This window comes from Acanthochromis polyacanthus, chromosome 5 (genome assembly GCF_021347895.1).
Source record: "Acanthochromis polyacanthus isolate Apoly-LR-REF ecotype Palm Island chromosome 5, KAUST_Apoly_ChrSc, whole genome shotgun sequence".
Taxonomy (NCBI): Eukaryota; Metazoa; Chordata; class Actinopteri; family Pomacentridae; genus Acanthochromis; species Acanthochromis polyacanthus.
The window spans coordinates 23,216,994-23,223,266 of NC_067117.1; positions in this window are offsets into that span (position 1 = coordinate 23,216,994).

A 6,273-nucleotide genomic window follows, 5' to 3' on the forward strand; every position below is an offset into this window, starting at 1 on the left:
TGAAGCACAGAGAGAAAAAGAGATTAATTGTCCACCCCCTCTCAGTGTTTTCAATTACAACGTCTGCAATGGATCATCTATCTGTCAGCTTGGCACACTGTGCTATTTGTGTCACTGCAAAGAGATGAAACCGTGGTGTTTGGAGAAAATCAAACAGCGTTTTTCTGGCCACGACTGTCCCCTGCAGACGCAAAGCAAACTATTCAGAGAGGGGGATTTGCTTGGCATTTGAGGATAAAGAAAATTATATTTCCTGCTGTAACGTCAGGTGCATTCAACACTAATCCTGGCAAAAAAGAAAACAGCATTGTCATTCGAGCCAATTGGAGCTGCAAGCCCTTTGTAAGAATGGATTAGGCTATTCTAATACTGTTCATAATAATCTCAAAACAAAAGATACTGCAGGAAAATTATTTATTTCCCCAATATATGCATATAAGATGATGTCTGAGACTCTGGGACTGCTGACATAAAGGAGTCATCTAGCCGTTCTTACATGCTGAATTACAAACAATGCCCCAGAGATGGCCATGTTTTTCCTGAGCGATGCCGACATGCCAACACAACAGCCCAGTGACACCACTTTAGCACATGGTTTATTCATGCTTGCGCTGTCTCTCTCGCTCGCTTGCTCTCATGCACACTTCAGCTGTGTCATCCCCCTGACTTCTAATTGTGTCTAATGCAGACCAACAGATGTACTCAATGAAACGAGTGCATAAGAACAAGGTTGCTTTCCTTATTTAAACTACAGGGTGATATCTTCCAACCCCACTGGATTCTGGGGAATTTCCGCAGAGGGCGAGGAAGAAAAGACACAGAGAGAAAATGGAAAGTCAAAGACAAAAAAACCCCCAAAACAAGATACAACAACAACAAAAAAGAATACAATTGTCTGCATGTCGACAGAGAGAAATATCTGCACTTTAAAAGCAAAGGAAGGCTGTAGACGTTTGGGAACAAATTTTGCTTTTCTGTTTTCTGCTTCATTGGGCACAAAGCGGGAAAGGCCTTGTGCGCAACCTTTGCATGATAATGCCAGGGCAGGTGCATAAATAAAAATGAATGATTTCTCTTCTGATAGCACAGAAAGACAACTATGTTCTATCATGCTGGGATCTTGTCCTTGCCTGCGAGTGTGCTGTTACAAATGAATTTGTTCCTTTTTTGCACTGTGTGCCAGGCTGATAAAAATATCTCTTGTCAGCTGGCTACATGAGGAGGGGAGAGTCAGTGCAAATTAGACAGACCCCCTCAGCGTCCTCTCTTGACCAGCTCTCTCCATCTCTGAGAGCTCTACTCCTATTATTTCTTGGTATGGGCCACTTGGTTCAAGGCTGACTTCTCTTCCCCGCCACATACATTTCCCCAGCACCCTGGCCTCTGTCCACTCTGTGAATCCCTGGTTGAATGTGTGTGTGAGTGTGTGTGTGTGTGTGTGTGTGTGTGTGTGTGTGTGTGTGTGTGTGTGTGTGTGTGTGTGTGTGTGTGTGTGTGTGTGTGTGTGTACAAGTGGGACCTGAGCGCTGAGACAGCTCTGCATCACCATGGCTACCTCATGATAAGAAACAGAGATAGAGAAGAGAAAAGAGAAGGAGGAACAGAGGAGAACCCACGAGCTGACGATGTGGGGACTCAAGGACACAGGATTGACAGAACTGAGGATAAGAGACGTCCTGGCACTATGAAACACTTCTCCTGAAAATAGCACAGCGGCTACTGCAGGTAGAATAGTAAAAGGGCTATCTAACTTCTGAGCACATGGCCTCAGAGGCACACAGCCACATTACATCCTCCCTTGCCAAATGCACAGCCTGCATAGGCTGAAACATACTATAAACACATCTCCCGTGTGCATTAAACCACAATAGCGAGACAGAAAATGCACACACAAACATCTGAGGATGAAACATATGTCCAGAGGACAGCTTTCTTGGCTGATTACAAATGCAAATAGTGGAATCAGTTACATTCTGCAGCTGTGCTCATTGCTCCTGGCCTGTGTTTCCTCCACTCACGTTCCTGTGGTGCAGAAGGTCGTCAGCATGGCAGGCTGGATGAGCTGAATACCCTGACATCGTTACTCTCTGGCAGTGATGCACGCCACACATCGTCCTGTCATGTCTAATGTAATCTCCTCCTATTTATTTCATCCCTACTGTCACCGGCACGTCGCTCGCTCACACTGAAAATATAAATAGTTCATAAGTCTGTGATGAGCAACCATCGTTTTCCGGCAGTTGGTTCCATATCCTGAGGTGATGCTATAATTCATTCATGAGTGTCACAAAATTCTGAGTGGTACAATTAAAAAGAATAGAGGCTTCGGCAAAGTTTCTATAACGCGGATTTCAAATTTAATTGCTAAGCTTTTGGTCATTTTTCAGACTGAAGAAAGTGTGAATAAGAATCAAAGCTTTGCCAAAAAATATGCAATCTACAGCAACTGTGAGAAGCTTTTTTCCTCCTTAATTGTACCACAAACTGTAAAAATCCTTCCAGTTTTCTTGCTTATCTCACAGTAATTCTGACAGCGACAACAAAATAATGACAAATACAGCTACACAAGGGCTTGAAGCGAACAGAAAATGAGAAAGAGCGACTAAATGTCCTTGTTGCAAACATATACTATGGAGTTATCTTTCACTATGTACGCTCACAGTATGAAAATGTCCAAGTCAGCACACTAAAATCACCAGTGTGATTATGTTGGACACTGTTGTTTCATGAAGCAACGCACAACAGAAGCCAAAGAGCTGCAAAAGTGTACCTTTTGATCATCTGAGTTTTAAGAACGATTGATGTGTCATGGCCACTGTCTCAGTGAGTCCAAAGCATGGACATGAAACTCAAGGACCTGGATGAAATACAGTGATTAGCAACATAATTAGGTATACCTTAGTTTAATGTGTCAAAAATACCTTTATGAAAATGATTATTTTTTGAGCTGGAAAGGTTCTGAACATACTGAAAACTTATTTTCCAGGATGAAGCCTGACTCATATCCCAGACTGCTTCTATCATTTCTTGTTAGTACAAAACTGTAGACTGCATTGATTTCTTGTGTACTCTATCTGCCAAAACAGTGTGCTGTCAACATCAGTACATGGTGTACTATCACATAGTAATTAGAATTGGGACGCCCTGCCAGGCTTACTAACAGAGCGCATGCTGTGTGATCATCAGCCAGCAGGGGGAGGCGTACTCAGGTCTGGATGGAATAAATCTTCCACTGAGTTAAAAAACAACAAAAAACTGATGCATTACTTTGAGGTAGGAGACATGATTGCACTGATCTGAAAAGTTGAATAATATCTGGTTATTATCTCATTGCTATCGTAGAATTGGTAGTGCTGAAAACTGTGTCCCTGCTGTGAAATGCTCCTGTTCCTTTATGCAGCTGCACATTCTAAGCTGTTGCTTTCCAAAGCCAGAGTTTGGCGTATAAATAAAAAAGGTCAGTCTTTCTGATGGTTTTGTTTTGTTTACAAATATTTAGTCACCACTGAAAGAATCAGCCTGTGACCCTAGTGAGGATAAAGTGGTGTACAGAGAATGGATGGATGGATGAAAGGAGCATTTGTGGAGCATTTGAAGGTTATCACAAATAAAATTGACTAAAAAGTTAGAGCAGAATTTTATGTTAAGTTACATTTTTAGTTAGGAAACTGAAGCCAAACAGAATTCCCTCAAATATATATAGCCATCCATTTTTCCTCTGCTGCAAAAGGGGGGAAAAAAAATCTTCCTATCTTCTACAAATTAGCAACATGGACCATCGCTGTTAAAGTTTTACTCAACATCAGTGTTGACAAGCTCAAAGCAAAGAAAGTTTCAGTAAAAAAAGTAAAAATTGGAAACACATCAGATTCGCCACATATACAGGATCGTACACTCACAAAGATACACACTCCCTCACACACTTCCCTCCCATCTGTCCATATGTGGCTGCAATGCAGAGGTTGAGAAACTGGTAGCAGACCGTGGGATCCACAGATCAAAGAGCGGCCTCCCACCGAGGTCTGTGGTCCCCAAGGAACACAAGTCGCTATGGGCCAGAGCCAGCATCGCATCTCCAACTAATTAACTAAAAACCCTTTGACGATGTGTTATTTGCATTCGTAATGTACAGCACTCAGAGTAATATCTGCCACACATATTAAACAAGAAGCGCTTGTGGGTTTGTCTAACAAGGCACCCCAGTGTTTTTAGCACAAATACATTTGTAATCACTTTAAATCGTTGTGAGGGCGGCTACACAGAGGAGTCGAATTACTCAAAAATGAGTGAATTTTACAATGTAATTAAATGAACATTTGCGTGAATTTGCTGAGTGCACATGCAGGGTTTTTTCCCCCCCATTTTGATACAGATTGGCAAATGCAGTCCTGTACTCTCACACCTACTGTAGCATATGCACACACACACAACCACACATGGCCGTCGCTGTAAAGACACACCTTGCCCCACTGCAGATTCAAGTGCTCTGAAGTGCAGCCTTCCAATCTCAGCACTCATCGAAGTGAGAGAGCAGCCTGAATTATAAATCAAGGGCCTTTAAACGGCTATGTAGATCAGCAAGCATTCGTGTTTTGTGCCCTCAATAATTAATTACTTGTTTGCACCAGAGTGGACCTCGCATCTTTTTTGTACGGCTCTCTGTGTCTGCAAACAAACACTTGCTGGCATGCAATCAGGAGCTGTCAGGGTGTGAGTACGGCTCCTGAAGAGCCTGGTGTAAGGACCGACATCACAAGGAAAGGTCATCGCTGCAGGGGGGCTGTCTCGTAATGTGTTTATTTTTACACTTGTGCTGACTAAATCTCTCTAAAACGAGACAAAACGTTCAAAAGTGAAAACATTTTGCTTGATTGCATTGCTTCAAAAGGACAGTTTAGGCCGAGTCGCTTCATTTGTGGCTTCCATTTAGCACCAATACGAGGGATTGAGTTACGCTTAAAATTATCTATGTAAAGTTTTATGTGTGTTAATGTGAGCATGCATCCACTTGTAGAGACAAACGTTAATTGAGCTGCAACATTCTCGCAGCATATGGATCACTCACTGCCAACTACGGCAGAATGACACCGGTACAGCATGATGTGATGACAAAACAACCTTCATCATCTCTCCTTTGTGTTCTAAGAAAAAACATCCTCTCCATATCTCAGCCCTCTGGCCACTTCTCTGTGTCTGCCCTGAAACAGCCCAGTAAGCAGACTAAAGACAAGTGGGAGGATGAAGTAGCACCTCCTTCTCCCCTGTGAGGTGCAAAATGATGAATTGTGTAAAATCTTATTTGGCACCTCATATTAAAAAAGTCAGAGATTAAGCCAGCAACGCAGAAGGCAGGAAAAGAGCTGATGCAGGCCGAGCAGAGGAGGGCCCATTAGAGAAATGCTCCTGTCTGTCTCTGTGTCCGGTTGGGTGACACCTCGGCCCTTAATGAGCTGTCTGAAGTCAAACAGGAGAAATACCAACACAATAAATTACCGTGCTCATCGCCTCCTGTTTGCCTGCACTCAGATACGGCTGAGTAATCTTTCTATCTGGACTCGCATCATCCAGAATGAGATTCTGTCAAATCACATTCTACGATCCATGGGTCCATTTGCATAACTATATTCGATGTTTCCAGCCAAACTGGTGACATGTTTTTCTGCAGTTAATTAGATTTCGGAATTAGTTTTCCAGAAAGAAAAAGAAAGAAGAAAAAAAAATAACAGAATGATTTCTCCTCTGCTTGGTCTTCTATTCCCATTTGGAAGTGACAAGATAAAATTGTGTATAAGGGTAATTGCGTGGCAGCGTTAGAATTAGAGCTGGAGAGAGAAGGTATTTTTTGCAGTTAGGAGCTAATACTCTATTCCAATTTCAGCCTGTTTAGCATGCATGCTCTGAACTGTTCCCTCTGACATGGCAAACCTCATTAAGATAGAGCAAACTAATTCACTTGAGGACGAGAGCTAATTCTTCACATCTTTTTTTCTTCTCAGAGATATAGAGACAAACTGAAATCGGGTGTTAGGGTTATATACACTTCAAGGTAGAGCTCTTTTCACAGATCTTTTCATAACAAATTTACTGTAGATTAAACAGAAAATGGAGAGGACATAACCTTAAGCTACCTTTGAACTGGTGCTGGCAGATACAAAGAGCGGGCTGAGCCTTTGTACGGCAAGCCCACTCTGGACAAAACTGTCAGGAGCGTGGACATCTGAGCTGCATGGGATCAGTCCGCCTGTGTGTCTATTCCTGCTGATAAAGCACAGC